This window comes from Coregonus clupeaformis, chromosome 8, assembly GCF_020615455.1.
Source record: "Coregonus clupeaformis isolate EN_2021a chromosome 8, ASM2061545v1, whole genome shotgun sequence".
NCBI lineage: Eukaryota > Metazoa > Chordata > Actinopteri > Salmoniformes > Salmonidae > Coregonus > Coregonus clupeaformis.
Genome location: NC_059199.1, coordinates 7,208,421 through 7,226,061, shown reverse-complemented (window position 1 = coordinate 7,226,061; position 17,641 = coordinate 7,208,421). Strand labels below are relative to the sequence as shown.

Sequence of the window (17,641 nt, the reverse complement as noted above, 5' to 3'; positions counted from 1 at the left end):
TCAAACCCGGACCAGTAACCTGCCTGTCTGCGCTCTGACTCCTGTTTGTGATACCGATCCTTTCTTGACTGCCTCCCTTGTTCTACTGCCCCGTCTATCCCAACCTGCCTTCTGGACCTCGACTACTCTCCGATCTTCAGCCCCTCCGGTAACTCGTTTCTGCCTTCTGTCTCTCACCACGATATTTGCCCAGCCCTGATCTGTACTTCTGCCTGCCATTCATATTGCTGTTGTGTGTGTGTGTCCCCCAGGTCTCCGACCACCAGATGAGCGTGCCCAGACGTTTCACCACCCTCAGCCCGATACGCCGCTCCATCACTGGGGAACACACACACTAAGCACTTGGACTGGACACCCCCGGACATTTGGTGACCCCCGAGCACAGGTACCCACAGGAGGACCCTGAAAGACCCCTGACACCCCTGGGACTCCTCTTCCCGCCTGTAACCTTGAATAAAGAACTCTGAATTTGAACTTGCGCTCTTGGGTCCTCTTCTGTTCGTGACAAGTACAATGTCATAAAGCGTGGGCCTGTAGTACATGTAAATCAACTTAAAGTTGGTTTTTATTTCCATATGCAAAGAATAAAGCATAATTGTTCATGTAATAATATAATTACATAATATAATAACAACTCCAGGAATAGGAAATAGTGATGAAATAATCAAATAAATGAAAAGACAGAGACAAATGCTTTTGAACTACCATTTATTTTATTTGAAAATGTAAAATTCAGAGCAAAGTAATGTAGTGCACTAGTGTCTAGAGCACTGTTAGGTGGCAAAGTGTGACAAGAATCCTGTGGGGAGAGAAAACAAGAGAATACATGAATTTAATAGGTGTTTACTAATCAGGGTTCAACGAAGCACTTCAAGTCCTCAATTCCAGAGAGAGAGAGAGAGAGAGAGAGAGAGAGAGAGAGAGAGAGAGAGAGAGAGAGGGACTACATGCTGGCCATGAGGTACTCGAGGTGGTACTCCAGGAGACTGGAGAGCTCAGTGACCAGAGACTCTCGGTTAAAATACCAGGCCAGCTGCTGCCCAAACATGTCATCTAGCAGAGCCATCAGCCCGCCCTGAAGGGAACACCACACAACACATAGAAAATGGCTCTGAGCTACTAGCTTATCAAGAGGAGAGAGACAATGAGAGTTACTCCCCCTAAAACGGCATTGAAACCCTGTTAACCAGGAACGAGTAAAGAGGAAGTAAACTAGTAATAAGGAAGAAAACAGGAAGTAAACTCTTGACTCTTACATTGAGCAGCAACAGGTATCTCTCAGCCTTTGGCTCAATGCTGGCAACAGTGGGCAGGAAGGAGTACAGGAGAGCGTACAGACGCTCCATGAACCCACCAGGTTGCTAAAGTAAACAGAGGAGGAGAGAAGAGAAATTGAAGTGAAATTGCTAATAGACAGACATCTAAACATTTACCAGCGAGATGCTACTTACCACCATCAGGGGATTTCTGAGCTGTCATCATCCGAAACAGCACCAGCTCAAAAAGGACATCTATCAGGTTAACATGATGGATCTAGGACAAGAAAACACGTTTGGAGAAAATAGGAATGATTTCAAATAGATCAGCTACTGTGCCGTATAAAAGACATGCATGTGGAAGAACTCAAAGTGAGACTTGAAAGAGTTAATTAACTCACATTTGCCTCAGCCAGCTCCCTCTCAATGTCAATCTGCTTGGAGGGGTCACTCAGGTAGTCCACAAAGTCGTTATAGGCACGGATGAATTCGGCCTCGTCCTATCATAAAGCAAAGAGCAGTGATGTTAGTGCACAGAACACATTTCACACCGAGGACGTTCTCTTTCCCTTGAAGGACAATGAGTTAGTGAGCTACCATCTGGTGGACCTGAACCAGTGCGCCCAGTAGGACCTTTCCCGCCACAAACAGATGGTTCCTACTCAGGGTGGAACCGAGCAGGGTCTAGAGAAGAGGGAAGAGTTAGGGTGAGACACCCATCTTACTCTAGGAGACAGACAGAACAGGAAGACACAGAGAGTCAAAGAAAAGTGGGTCCACTCACAGTAAAGGCCTGGCGCAGGGAGACGAGCCTCAGGCCGATGTCCTCCACTCTCTTGGTGGTAAGGTAGAGGCTGTGGAAGAGAGGGAATGGAGCATGTCAATGGGGAATAACAGCATTGTGACCACTATCCTTCAGCATCTGACAAGCTCAGACTATACACACATTTAGAGGGACTCACTTTAGCAGAGGAACCTCCCTCTCCTCAGGCAGCAGGTCCTCCTCCCAGCCCTACAATAACAGAACAATTATTCAACATCAGTGACCAATGTAATGACATGACAAACAATGGGTAAATCGAAGGATCTTAATGCTACTAGTCAATAGTATGTGTGTGTGTAACATCTGACCTCATAGCAGTTGTGGCCCTCAGGCTCTGGCTCAGTGAACTGCTGAGTGGTGGGCGTAGAGACGGAGGCAGCCTCCGACCACGCCGAGGAGGAGAGCAGCCCATCCAGCCCCATGTGGAGAGTGGCGTACACCACCGAGACATCAGTTTGCTGCTCAAAACACACACACACAACACACGTTAATAGAAAACAGACCATATCTAATGGAAAATGCCCTGTAATTTCTATTCTATATACATAGGAAATTGTTTATTTACCTGGTAGCAGCCATGCGTCACGGCCACAGACGTCTCGTGGCGGAGGTGAGACGCATACTGGGTCACCCTGCCAGCCACATACTGACAGAGAGAAACGACATGTTAAGGCCAAACGGAATAAGTGAAGAAAATCTAATACTAATTCAGTAGTATTTACATCTTACCTGGATCCAAGAGATGGACTGCACCTTGGTGGCACAGTAGGGGATGCCCTCTGGACTAAGTCTGTGTGTCTCCTTGGAGATGGCCCACACCAGTTGAGTCTCCAGGCCTCGAACCCTACTCGCATGGTGCATCCTCACCACCACCTGCTGTGGAGTGAAACAACATCAACAAAACAACATCAGCCATCGCTGTAACATATTTCCATCAAGATCACATGACACTGACGATGTAGATTAGGATTAGGTAGTGACAAAGACACATACCTGGGATCCCCCACGCATGTAGGTGATAATGGGGCTGATGAACTGGAAAGTTCTCCAAGCTTTAACCACCGGACCTGCATTGTTCTGCACAAGAGGGGGTTGACATTACAATACATTCAGGTTAGAAACAGCAAACATTGCAACAGTGATGTGACTGTGTGTGTGGGTCTCTTACCCTGATCACAACAGGCCCACAGTACAGGGAGCTAAACCTAATCGGTATCAACTGCCAATTACCAGTGGCCTCCTAAAGCAGAAAGCAGACAACAAAGATTTTTAGAATGTCAAAGTGACAGAAATTGAATATCTGGGATACTTTTCAAACATTAAACTTTCTGAAAATTGTACCTCAAGGATAGTCGGCACATCTGGCACCTCCTCAAGGATGGCTGGCAGCAGTGGTACATCCAGCACATCATCCAATGGCACAACCAACTGGACCTCATCCAGGACAGTTGATTCTAAAATTAGGAACATTGGAATACAAACAAACAAATGTTAGGATGTAAAACGTAGCGAGCTAGCTAGTACTACTAGTTCAAAAGTGCATCTCTTAGCAAAAGTCACTAAAGTCAACGTTAGCTTGCAAGTATGGATTACAGAAATACACAACATTTCACAAATTACATTTATATTGTTAAATGTGGTAAAATAAGAAGTTTAAACTCAACATACCCTCGATGTCTCTGTCCACCTCCCGACGATTGCGAACCCTGCAAAACGGAAAAAGACAACAAAAACAACCCACAAATGAATTTGAACAACCTGTCGACGCAGTAGACCGCCGACGTCCACGCACTCTCTCCGCCAATTTTGAAAAGCACCCAGGCATTTTCCAGTCGATCTTTCAGTCTCAGGTCTCAAAAATCTGTCATGTTTGTTGTTGTTGAACAGCAAACTGAAGGTGTTGTTGTTTTCGAACAGAAAACGTTCAATAGAACGCCGAGATGTTCTATCGGTTCGATGTCTCTTGGCAACACATATTTTAGAAAATTGTTGTTTACAAAATTGACAGCTGTGTTGCCATAGAAATGAGTTTGGAACTCTATGCTTACCATTAGAATTCTATAAAAATTCCATTCCTACTCATCATTCTAATTCTATTGACCCTATTTTGTCACCAGAGGATTTCCTATGTTGTTGGTATAATATAAAACAAAAATACCAAATGTTATTTTTAAGTCACTATCTAGGTCAATGGCCCATTGAAATGTTTTAGCATGTTTCATGGAAGTTGTTGTTGAACTTCTGAAAGTCTAGGCTTTGACTCAGTGGATAATAAAGTATTGTGGAGCACAGACAACCCGGTTTAAAATATATTGACCAAATTCAGACAAGGGGGGCAAAGCCACAGCCCACTGAGGTAGGAGAGCACTGAAGTATCTGCATAATAATAATCCATATCTCTTTTATAAACAGGATAGTATCATTGATTATATAAAAGTGCATGTATGAATAAGTCTGATTGACCTTTTTTCATGGCAGGTTCACCTTCTGAAGCCGGACGAGGTTCCCAAAGCGTGCTGCGCACCCACCAAGCTCAGTCCCATCTCCGTACTCTTCTACGACGACAACAACAATGTGATCCTAAAGAAGCATCGTAACATGGTGGTCAAGACTTGTGGATGCCTGTGACACCTGTGGTAGCCCATATATTCTACATCATTTTTATAAACTTGACTACCATTGTTCCAAAAGATACAAACGGGGTAATATACCTTGCAGCCAGCAGTTGATAGCAATAATCTGGCAATATGTGTATAAATAGTATGTATCTACACTGAACAAAAATATAAACGCAACAATTTCAAAGATTTACTGTGTTACAGTTCATATAAGGAAATCAGTCAATTAAAATATATTCTTTAGGCCCTAATCTATGGATTTAACATGACTGAGAATGCAGATGTGCATCTGTTGGTCACAGATACATTTTTAAATAAAGATAGGTGCGTGGATCAGAAAACCAGTCAGTATCTGGTGTGACCACCATTTGCCTCATGCAGCGGGACACATCTCCTTAGCATAGAGTTGATCAAGCTGTTGATTGAGGCCTGTAGAATGTTGACCCACTCCTCTTCGATGGTTTTGCGAAGTTGCTGGATACTGGCAGGAACTGGAACACGCTGTCATGCACGTCGATCCAGAGCATTCCAAACATGCTCAATGGGTGAGATGTCTTGTGAATATGCAGGCCATGGAAGAATTGTGACATTTTCAGCTCCCAGGAATTGTGTACAGATCCTTGCGACATGGGACTGTGCATTATCATGCTGAAATATGAGGTGATGGCAGCTGTTGAATGGCACAACAATGGGCCTCAGGATCTCGTCACGGTATCTCTGTGCATTCAAATTGCCATCGATAAAATACAATTGTGTTTGTTGTCCGTAGCTTATGCCTGCCCATACTGTAATCCCACTGCCACCATGGGGCACTCTGTTCACAACATTGACATCAGCAAACCACTCGGCAACGCAACGCGAGATTCATCCGTGAAGAGCACACTTATTCAGCGTGCCAGGGGCCATCGAAGGTGAGCATTTGCCCACTGAAGTCAGTTACGATGCCGAACTGCAGTCAGGTCAAGACCTTGGTGAGTACAACGAGCACGCAGATGGGCTTCCCTGCGACTTTTCTTACAGTGTGTGCAGATATTCTTCAGTTGTGCAATCCCACAGTTTCATCAGCTATCCAGGTGTCTGATCTCAGACGATCCCGCAGGTGAAGAAGCCGGATGTGGAGGGGCTGGCGTGGTTACACGTGGTCTGCGGTTGTGAGGCCAGTTGCACTTACGGCCAAATTCTCTAAAACGACATTGGAGGCGGCTTATGGTAGAGAAATGAACATTAAATTATCTTGCAACAGCTCTGGTGGCCATTCCTGCAGTCAGCATGCCAACTGCACGCTCCCTCAAAACTTGAGACATCTGTGACATTGTGTCGTGTGACAAAACTGCACATTTTAAAGTGGCCTTTTATTGTCCCCAGCACAAGGTGTGCTGTTTAATCAGCTTCTTGATATGCCACACCTGCCAGGTGGATGGATTATCTTGGCAAAGGAGAAATACTCACTAACAGGGATGTAAACAAATTGGTGCACCAATTCTGAGAGAAATAAGCTTTTTGTGCGAACTGAACATTTCTGGGATCTTTTATTTCAGCTCATGAAACATGGGACCAACACTTTACATGTTGCATTTATACTTTTGTTCAGTATAATATATTGATTATTTAGTGTGAGAAGGGTATATGAATAACACCTCCTTCATAAAGAAATCCTCAATTGAGATTTTCACATTGGACTTATAACCATACTTCACTCCTGATTAAACTATTCAAATCAACAGTAATTCAGATAATTACATCACCCTTTGTCATATATTCTATGTATCCAATCAAAGCTGTAAAGTACTGTGACATAAGTGCAATGCTAAATGTCTACCCTTTTGATGGCTATGTTGTCTTGTTGAACCATGAATTTCTCATTGTCTCTATTAGATGTACTACACATGGTTCAATTAAAAAGCTAAATATATGGACTATATATGCGTGGCAAAAAAATGTGTGCATTTTTTAAATTATACTTTTAACCAGCATACAGTGGGGAAATAAAGTATTTAGTCAGCCACCAATTGTGCAAGTTCTCCCACTTAAAAAGATGAGAGAGGCCTGTAATTTTCATCATAGGTACACGTCAACTATGACAGACAAATTGAGATTTTTTTCTCCAGAAAATCACATTGTAGGATTTTTAATGAATTTATTTGCAAATTATGGTGGAAAATAAGTATTTGGTCACCTACAAACAAGCAAGATTTCTGGCTCTCACAGACCTGTAACTTCTTCTTTAAGAGGCTCCTCTGTCCTCCACTCGTTACCTGTATTAATGGCACCTTTTTGAACTTGTTATCAGTATAAAAGACACCTGTCCACAACCTCAAACAGTCACACTCCAAACTCCACTATGCCCAAGACCAAAGAGCTGTCAAAGGACACCAGAAACAAAATTGTAGACCTGCACCAGGCTGGGAAGACTGAATCTGCAATAGGTAAGCAGCTTGGTTTGAAGAAATCAACTGTGGGAGCAATTATTAGGAAATGGAAGACATACAAGACCACTGATAATCTCCCTCGATCTGGGGCTCCACGCAAGTTCTCACCCCGTGGGGTCAAAATGATCACAAGAACGGTGAGCAAAAATCCCAGAACCACACGGGGGGACCTAGTGAATGACCTGCAGAGAGCTGGGACCAAAGTAACAAAGCCTACCATCAGTAACACACTACGCCGCCAGGGACTCAAATCCTGCAGTGCCAGACGTGTCCCCCTGCTTAAGCCAGTACATGTCCAGGCCCCTCTGAAGTTTGCTAGAGTGCATTTGGATGATCCAGAAGAGGATTGGGAGAATGTCATATGGTCAGATGAAACCAAAATAGAACTTTTTGGTAAAAACTCAACTCGTCGTGTTTGGAGGACAAAGAATGCTGAGTTGCATCCAAAGAACACCATACCTACTCTGAAGCATGGGGGTGGAAACATCATGCTTTGGGGCTGTTTTTCTGCAAAGGGACAAGGACGACTGATCCGTGTAAAGGAAAGAATTATTGGGGCCAGGTATTGTGAGATTTTGAGTGAAAATCTCCTTCCATCAGCAAGGGCATTGAAGATGAAACGTGGCTGGGTCTTTCAGCATGACAATGACAATGATCCCAAACACACCGCCCTGGCAACGAAGGAGTGGCTTCGTAAGAAGCATTTCAAGGTCCTGGAGTGGCCTAGCCAGTCTCCAGATCTCAACCCCCATAGAAAATCTTTGGAGGGAGTTGAAAGTCCGTGTTGCCCAGCGACAGCCCCAAAACGTCACTGCTCTAGAGGAGATCTGCATGGAGGAATGAGCCAAAATACCAGCAACAGTGTGTGAAAACCTTGTGAAGACTTACAGAAAACGTTTGACCTGTGTCATTGCCAACAAAGGGTATATAACAAAGTATTGAGAAACGTTTGTTATTGACCAAATACTTATTTTCCACCATAATTTGCAAATAAATTCATTAAAAATCCTACAATGTGATTTTCTGGATTTTTTTCCTCATTTTGTCTGTCATAGTTGACGTGTGTCACGATCGTTAGAGTGAGTAGACCAAGGCGCAGCGTGAGATTTGTACATCTTATTTAATTAAGTGCACACACAATAAACAAAACAACAAACGATACGTGAAGTCCACGGTACAAACACAAAACCAACTGGAACAAGATCCCACAACTATTGTGGGAAAACAGCCTCTATAAATATGGCTCCCAATCAGAGACAACCAGCAACAGCTGACACTCGTTGCCTCTGATTGGGAACCACTCTGGCCAACACAGAAATACAATGCATAGAATATACACACCCTGGCTCAAATTATAGAGTCCCCAGAGCCAGGGTGTGACAACGTGTACCTATGATGAAAATTACAGGCCTCTCTCATCTTTTTAAGTGGGAGAACTTGCACAATTGGTGGCTGACTAAATACTTTTTTTCCCCACTGTACGTTAGTAGCAATGGAAAATACCAAATTATCTTTTTTTTGCCGTTTTTCTATATACAGAGGATCCAATACACAGGAATGTGTCATTGTCAACAGATTTCTGGAGGATTGTGTACTGCTATATTTGTAATAAAATAAACTAGAATATTTCTTGTAGAGGTTGATTTGATGCAGATGTGAGAGTAAATGCCAGTGAACACAGACCTCCAGAAACTGATCGACACTCCTATCCTAGACAGTGTCACCCCTCTTCAGTTACATAGCATTGCAGTATATTGGAAATACATTTGAAAATACTTATAAGTATACATTTGTCTGGTATCAGTATAGACGGAATGGCGTTTAACTTGCATTCGGAAGTAACGATTTTCTGCTAGCATTAGAAGGCATACATATTCTCTCACACACACAAAACGTAGTCACTGCTTTCCTTCAGAATGGATCAAACAGGCAGAGGAATGCTTTCATATATATTGCTACATTTATTGTAAATGGTCAAATGCAAAAAACAATTGTTACAACATGGACCCGGAGACTATCAAAAGGGATTTTGGCATTGTTTCGACCAGGGCCTTTTACAGGCAGAACAAGGCTCAGTCTTGGGCAACTAACAAATCATTTCCACTATGACACCATTGTCAAAGAAAGCAGAAATGATTTGCACAAGAGTGTATGGGAGGAGGTATAGAAAATAGTTGGGGGCAAAAGTAGGACAGCGGTACACAGATGAGATAAAAGTAACACCATGAAACTTTTAGACGTGTAACAGTCTAGATGGTATTGAATCAGGAATGAATGAAGGAAGCGGCATAGGGAAAAGGGATGTAGGTAGAGTGGGCTCATAGAAGTAAGATGGGTGCTTCAATAGAGTCTGAAGTTGAGGGGAGATTGGACATATAAGATGGGGTGCTGGTGTGCTTCTGCCCCCCCTTTTAGGTCATTGTAACACAAATATTCCCCCACCCATGTCCAGGGGTCTCAGTGTTTTGTCCCTTGACGCCATTCAGTCCCAGTTGCAGCGCTCAAATCGTTGTCATTGTATGTCTGTGAATCACAATGTGAAAGGCAATGAGTGACAACATTTCCACATATTGAGCCATATGAAATACAGTTGAAGCATAGGGCAAGAGTTTGCTGCTAACATGTATACTGTGAGTCTGAATGATGAGAGCATCTTATCCCAGCTGTAGGTCCATTGTGTGTGTGTGTGTGGTCTTTTAAGCCTCAACAGCAACCAGCTCTGGAGGTATTGGGGACTTGGGATGCTTGCTGTCAAAGTGCTGCTTGAATGTCTTTGGGTCCGGTATCTGTGTCTGTAAGGGTCAGGTAAGGAATGAAGGATATCAACAATTGTTGGCTGAGACTGAATTTTCAGGTGACAAAAAATAAGCAAAGCAAGAAGATGCATCAAACTACTACACCTCACACAGGCCAGTACAATGGACTAGACATGAAAAGAAACCTAAAAAGGTAGGGACGTCAAACATTCAGGCTGCTGCACAGACTGTGGAGGCTCTAGTCTACAGCGACCAGTTAAATTGTGTTTGAGAGCATTATTTTACTCTCCAAATGGTTAAATGAGTGAGAAATAGATGTCATTGTTGCAATAGTTTGTGAGTGGGCAACATACTGTATACTATCATCTTAAGTTGACTTGTTGAATTATTTTGGCATAGTAAATTATTGTATATTCCGCTAATTTCCCGAATGTGGACTGTGGACAGTTTGTGTTACTACAAGCCTGCATTTTCACCCCATAAAATGTAGTGGAATTACACATCCATTTTACCTCAGATTGGTGATGTTAGTATAAAAGTTTATAGTTATCACAATGACTGTAAAAACTATTGGTCGCTAAAGAAATGACAGACCATGTAAAATACTGTTAGTCACTAAATCCAGCTAGAAAGACCACGTAAAACAGCTGGCTAGTATGCCCTCACCCGTCTGAGCGGTTGGCTGTGAATGCCCTCACCCGCTATATACTTATAACTGATTGGTTTGGTTCTGCGCACTATAGTGCTGTTCGGTTAGAACATGGTGTTGAGGCCCATACTAAACACTTGGTCACCACCACACGCACACATGCAGACACAGCTGTTTGTATTTGAGGATGTTTATATGATTGTGGTAATCCGAATAACTTGGAATCTTATTGTTGTGGTTCTATAAGACAAAGATATGCACACATGTAAACAGTATTAGTTAAGGGTTATAACTATGCAATATAGATATACTTTATGTACAGTAACAGTCAAAAGTTTGGACACACCTACTCATCGTTCTGGAAGATTATATAGCTAGTAGGGTTGACCCCATTTATTCGACTGGTCGATTGTTTGGTCGATAGGCTGTTGGACGACCAATATTTCTTTAGCGGAGCAGTAGCAAAAAAATTCATGTACAAATATCATGGTGTACAAAACACCTGTCTGATTCGCGCCAGTCTGAGTGGACTAATCCATTGTGGAGGCCGTGGGGATGGCACAGTCCATCACTCTAAGACGTGTTACTGAAATTGCATATGGTTATATTACATAAGAACAATGGTGCAAGAATAAAAATAATATCATTTTATAACAAATGCACTTTCTCCCGCGTTGGATAGTGGTCACTGTCTGCAGTTCTGAAACACATCAGTGCTCTGTTGAATTGGTGCCTTTTCCTAGACCATGTTGCTATGTGCATAATAGCACATTTAATCTGCGTATTGTTGTTGAGAACAATGTGGCAGAGGCAGCAGCAGAATGAAGAGATGAGAAAACAGCCCTTGCCTTATTGTCTAAGAAAAGTGAGGAGAGGAAACCCCGACTTAATTAGGTAAATAATCAATAGCTTAACTGTTAAATGTGCCTGGCTTTATAAATGATCCATATACAGTTGAAATCGGAAGTTAACATACACATTAGCAAATACATTTAAACTCAGTTTTTCACCATTACTAACATTTAATCCTAGTATAAATTCCCTGTCTTAGGTCAGTTAGGATCACCACTTTATTTTAAGAATGTGAAATGTCAGAATAATAGTAGAGAGAATGATTTATTTCTGCTTTTATTTATTTCATCACATTCCCAATGGGTCAGAAGTTTACATACACTCAATTAGTATTTGGTAGCATTGCCTTTAAATTGTTTAACTTGGGTCAAACATTTCGGGTAGCCTTCCACAAGCTTCCCACAATAAGTTGGGTGAATTTTGGCCCATTCCTCCTGACAGAGCTGGTGTAACTGAGTCAGGTTTGTAGGCCTCCTTGCTCACACATGCTTTTTCAGTTCTGCCAACAAATGTTTTGTGATGGCCACTCCATTACCTTGACTTTGTTGTTCTTAAGCCATTTTGTCACAACTTTGGAAGTATGCTTGGGGTCATTGTCCATTTGGAAGACCCATTTGCGACCAAGCTTTAACTTCCTGTCTGATGTCTTGAGATGTTGCTTCAATATATCCACATAATTTTCCTTCCTCATGATGCCATCTATTTTGTGAAGTGCACCAGTCCCTCCTGCAGCAAAGTACCCCCAACATCATGATGCTGCCACCCCCGTGCTTCACGGTTGGGATGGTGTTCTTCAGCTTGCAAGACCCCCCTTTTCCTCCAAACATAACGATGGTCATTATGGCCAAACAGTTCTATTTTTGTTTCATCAGACCAGAGGACATTTCTCCAAAAAGTACAGTCTTTGTCCCCATGTGCAGTTGCAAACCGTAGCCTGGCATTTTTATGGCGGTTTTGGAGCAGTGGCTTCTTCCTTGCTGAGCGGCCTTTCAGGTTATGTCGATATAGGACTCGTTTTACTGTGGATATATATACCTTTGTACCTGTTTCCTCCAGCATCTTCACAAGGTCCTTTGCTGTTGTTCTGGGATTGATTTGCACTTTTCGCACCAAAGTACGTTCATCTCTAGGAGACAGAACGCGCCTCCTTCATGTACGGTATGATGGCTGCGTGGTCCCATGGTGTTTATACTTGTGTACTATTGTTTGTACAGATGAACGTGGTACCTTCAGGCGTTTGGAAATTGCTTCCAAGAATGAACCAGACTTGTGGAGTTCTAAAGAACATTTTCTGAGGTCTTGGCTGATTTATTTTGATTTTCACATGATGTCAAGCAAAGAGGCACTGAGTTTGAAGGTAGGCTTTGAAATACATCCACAGGTACACCTCCAATTGACTCAAATTATGTCAATTAGCCTATCAGAAGCTTCTAAAGCCATGACATCATTTTCTGGAATTTTCCAAGCTGTTTAAAGGCACAGTCAACTTAGTGTATGTAAACTTCTGACCCACTGGAATTGTGATACAGTGAATTATAAGTGAAATAATCTGTCTGTAAACAATTGTTGGAAAGATTACTTGTGTCATGCACAAAGTAGATGTCCTAACCAACTTGCCAAAACTATAGTTTGTTAACAAGAAATTTGTGGAGTAGTTGAAAAACGAGTTTTAATGACTCCAACCTAAGTGTATGTAAACTTCTGACTTCAACTGTATATCTACAGAAATAAGTCAGATCCTGCTTCTGTTGCCTGTTTGAGTGTTTGTTTAATAGCCTAATGGTTCGGTGAGCACCAAGGCTCACACAACAACATGTCAAGTAAACGATTTCACAAATTCGGCTGTTTTTAATCTTTGCTTTGCTGTAATAAAGGCTTTACACTTTTTTTTTCTGTTAGAACAGACTTTCTGGTATCTTTATAATTAATTTAGTGTTGTTTACATTGTTCCAAAGTGTCAGAATTAATAATAATGATAATAATAATAACCCTGCTTTTTCTTGATATCCTTCTTATTGTTATTATTACTAATATTATTATGATCATCATTATAATAAGTATTGCCATTATCATTAGTAGGCTTAGTATAGCAGCCCGAGCTGTAGGCCTAAGAGCATATCCTGTTTAGTCTTAATACTGTAACTTATTTAGGCCTATATTTCAATGCTTATATAGGCTACTGTATCAATCAATCTTTCATTCGTTCATGTCATCACACAGCATATGAGTCATTCATGATTTGAAATGCAATCAAGCATGTTAGTTTTAAAATAAAATAAAGCGAGCTTAGAATAATTAGCTTAAACAATAAGCCGTTACATTTCGGAAATTGCATTCACAAATGAATGTGACTGTTTTTAGTCTTTGCTGTAATAAAGGCTTAGCAAAAAAACATTACAACAAACTCTCTGGTACGCTTATAATGTAGTTATTGTTGTTTACGTTGTTCCAAAAGGTCAGAAAATTATATTGTAATCTATACAGCACCTGTTTGGCACACATAATATGCATGCAGCGCTTGCTCCTTACCTTATTTTTCTTGATCTAGAATATTTTCCACAACTAGTTAAATGTATTCCACACATTGACTTCCCCTTGACCTCATGAGCAACCAGTAAACATTCCCAGTTTAGAGTTTATTTGTCACGTCCTGCACCCCTGCAGTCTGTATGTGGACACAGAGGAGGGTGAGCCTCAAAGAGTTAATACTATGGTCAGGGTCAGGAAATGCTCTGCAGATGGGGAGGGTATTTCCCACAAAGTGGATTTCTTGATTATTATACCATTGAATAAAGAGGCAAGTTAACTCAGAATACTACACCAATACCTGTTCAGTAGCAATGTAATGTCATATAGTATTTGTAATTGTTTAGTAAATACATAGAAATTGAGATATGCTGTTTTGGTGTACTTCAAGATTGTATCACTCTCTCTCTCACACACACACACACACACACACACACACACACATTGTTTTCTCTCTATCAGACCAGTCCTTGTCAGCTGGGTGGGTAGGCTTGGTGGGTCGAAGGGGCCCCTGCTCCAAACAGCCCTTCATGGTGACCTTCTTCAGGGCCAGCCAGGCCCCCTGTCGCGCCCTGAATCCCAACCCCCGCAAGAAGAAGCCCAAATATGACCGTCCCCTGCCCAGTATACATGGTGAGGTCATACAAGGTCAGGGGACAACACTGGTTTTTGGTGTTGTTGTTAAGCTTGTTTTTGCAGAGTTTAAAGGGATAGTTCATCCAAATTACAAAATTACTTAACTTGCGTTTACATTTAATTGTGTCTTTATTTTAAATCCAATGCATCCAAAGCATGCTTTACAGTCTGTCCTGTCTCATAACATCTTTTTGATCCCTTTCAGATCACAGCCACGTCAACAGTGGGCGTCAGGCTTGTAAGAGACATTAATTATATGTGAGCTTTAGTGACCTAGGCTGGAAGGTGAGCTTCTGTCTCCCTTAACTACTCAATCTACTGAATAGATAATATCATAATCTAACATTGTATCACCTTAGCACACAATTAGCAAAATAAATAACAATGTAAATCACAATATGGGGATGAGGTAGTTGTGTGGGCTAATTACAGATGGGCTGTGTACAGGTGCAGTGATCGGTAAGCTGCTCTGACAACTGATGCTTAAAGTTAGTGAGGGAGATAAGTGTCTCCAGCTTCAGAGATGTTTGCAGTCCGTTCCAGCTATATGCAGCAGAGAACTGGAAGGAATGGCGGCCAAAGGAGGTGTTGGCTTTGGGGATGACCAGTGAGATATACCTGCTGGAACGCATACTACGGGTGGGTGTTGCTATGGTGACCAATGATCTAAGATAAGGCGGGGATTTGCCTAGAAGTGATTTATAGATGACCTGGAGCCAGTGGGTTTGGCGACGAATATGTAGTGAGGGCCAGCCAACGAGAGTGTACAGGTCACAATGGTGGGTAGTATATGGGGCTTTGGTGACAAAACAGATGGCACTGTGATAGACTACATCCAATTTGCTGAGTAGAGTGTTGGAAGCTATTTTGTAAATGACATCGCCGAAGTCAAGGATCGGTAGGATAGTCAGTTTTACGAGGGCATGTTTAGCAGCATGAGTGAAGGAGGCTTTGTTGCGAAATAGGAAGCCGATTCTAGATTTAGCTTTGGATTGGAGATGCTTAATGTGAGTCTGGAAGGAGAGTTTATGGTTTAACCAGACACCTAGGTATTTGTAGTTGTCCACATTTTCTAAGTCAGACCCGCCGAGAGTAGTGATTCTAATCGGGCGGGCAGGGGCAAGCAGCGTTCGATTGAAGAGCATGCATTTAGTTTTACTAGCGTTTAAGAGCAGTTGGAGGCCACGGAAGGAGTGTTGTATGGCATTGAAGCTCGTTTGGAGGTTTGTTAACATAGTGTCCAGTGAAGGGCCAGATGTATACAAAATGGTGTCGTCTGCGTAGAGGTAGATCTGAGAGTCACCAGCAGCAAGAGCGACATCATTGATATACACAGAGAATAGAGTCGGCCCGAGATTTGAACCCTGTGGCACCCCCTTAGAGACTGCTAGAGGTCCAGACAACAGGCCCTCCGATTTGACACATTGAACTCTATCTGAGAAGTAGTTGGTGAACCAGGTGAGGCAGTCATTTGAGAAACCAAGGCTATTTAGTCTGCCAATAAGAATGCAGTGATTGACAGAGTCAAAAGCCTTGGCCAGGTCGATGAAGACGGCTGCACATTACTGTCTTTTTATCGATCGCGGTTATTATATCGTTTAGGACATTGAGCTTGGCTGAGGTGCACCCATGACCAGCTCGAAGAGGGGGATGACCGCGGCAGCTTTCCAAATCTCTGGGGATCTCAGACGATACGAAAGACAGGTTGAACAGGCTAGTAATAGGGGTTGCGACAATTTCGGCGGGGTCCAGATTTAGCAGCTCTTTCAGGACATCAGCTATCTGTATTTGGGTGAAGGAGATGTGGGGGCGGGGGGGGGGGCATGGGCAAGTTGCAGCGGAGGGTGCAGAGCTGGTGGCCGGGGTAGGGGTAGCCAAGTGGAAAGCATGGCCAGCCGTAGCAAAATGCTTATTGATATTCTCGATTATCGTAGATTTATCAGTGGTGACAGTGTTTCCTAGCCTCAGTGCAGTGGGTAGCTGGGAGGAGGTGCTCTTATTCTCCATGGACTTTACAGTGTCCCAAAACGTTTTGGAGTTAGTGCTACAGGATGCACATTTCTGTTTGAAAAAGCTAGCCTTTGCTTTCCTAACTGATTGTGTATATTGGTTCCTGACTTCCCTGAAAAGTTGCATATCGTGGGGGCTGTTCGATGCTAATGCAGTACGCCACAGGATGTTTTTGTGCTGGTCAAGGGCAGTCAAGTCTGGGGTGAACCAGGGGCTATACATGAACTCTAACATTGGTTTCAATGGGAATGACGGTAAATGGCTCAGACATTTATGGCAAACTGAAACTAAAATAACAAATTTACCTGAGTCTACAATGGCAGTCTTAAAATAGAGTACGGATAGTGAGAAGTAACTTTCAAGACAGAAGCAATTGTGCCCTATAGTGGTGGACTTTATACTGTACCAGGTTACTACACAACTAACATACACTGAGTGTACAAAACATTAGGAACACCTGCTCTTTCCATGACATAGACTGACCAGGTAAATTCAGGTGAAAGATATGATCCTTTGAACGGGGTATGGTAGTAGGTGTATCAAGAATGGTCCACCACCCAAAGGTCATTCATCCAACTTGACACAACTGTGGGAAGCATTGGAGTCAACATGGGCCAGAATCCCTTTGGAACGCTTTCGACACCTTGTAGAGTCCATGCCCCGACAAATTGAGGCTGTTCTGAGCAACAGGAGGTGCAACTCAATATTAGCAAGGTGTTCTTAATGTTTTGTACACTCAGTGTATGTAGGCCTCCATGTTTTTAAATAGTACAGTATCACACATCACAGTACAATGCCATAAAGCGTGGGCCTGTAGTACATGTAAATCAACTTAAAGTTGGTTTTTATTTCCATATGCAAAGAATAAAGCATAATTGTTCATGTAATAATATAATTACATAATATAATAACTCCAGGAATAGGAAATAGTGATGAAATAATCAAATAAATGAAAAGACAGAGACAAATGCTTTTGAACTACTATTTATTTTATTTAAAAATGTAAAATTCAGAGCAAAGTAATGTAGTGCACTAGTGTCTAGAGCACTGTTAGGTGGCAAAGTGTGACAAGAATCCTGTGGGGAG

At 42.3% G+C, this 17,641-nt stretch overlaps 1 long non-coding RNA gene across 1 annotated transcript; it reads right to left on the bottom strand.

Moving 5' to 3' along the window:
• Positions 1 to 827: 827 nt before the first annotated feature.
• LOC123491497 lies at positions 828 to 1,462 on the bottom strand. The gene is made up of 3 exons (XR_006661344.1): positions 1,452 to 1,462; positions 1,257 to 1,361; positions 828 to 1,075 (listed from the first exon to the last, which is right to left on the bottom strand). It is a non-coding gene; the product is annotated as an uncharacterized LOC123491497 (long non-coding RNA).
• Positions 1,463 to 17,641: the final 16,179 nt, after the last annotated feature.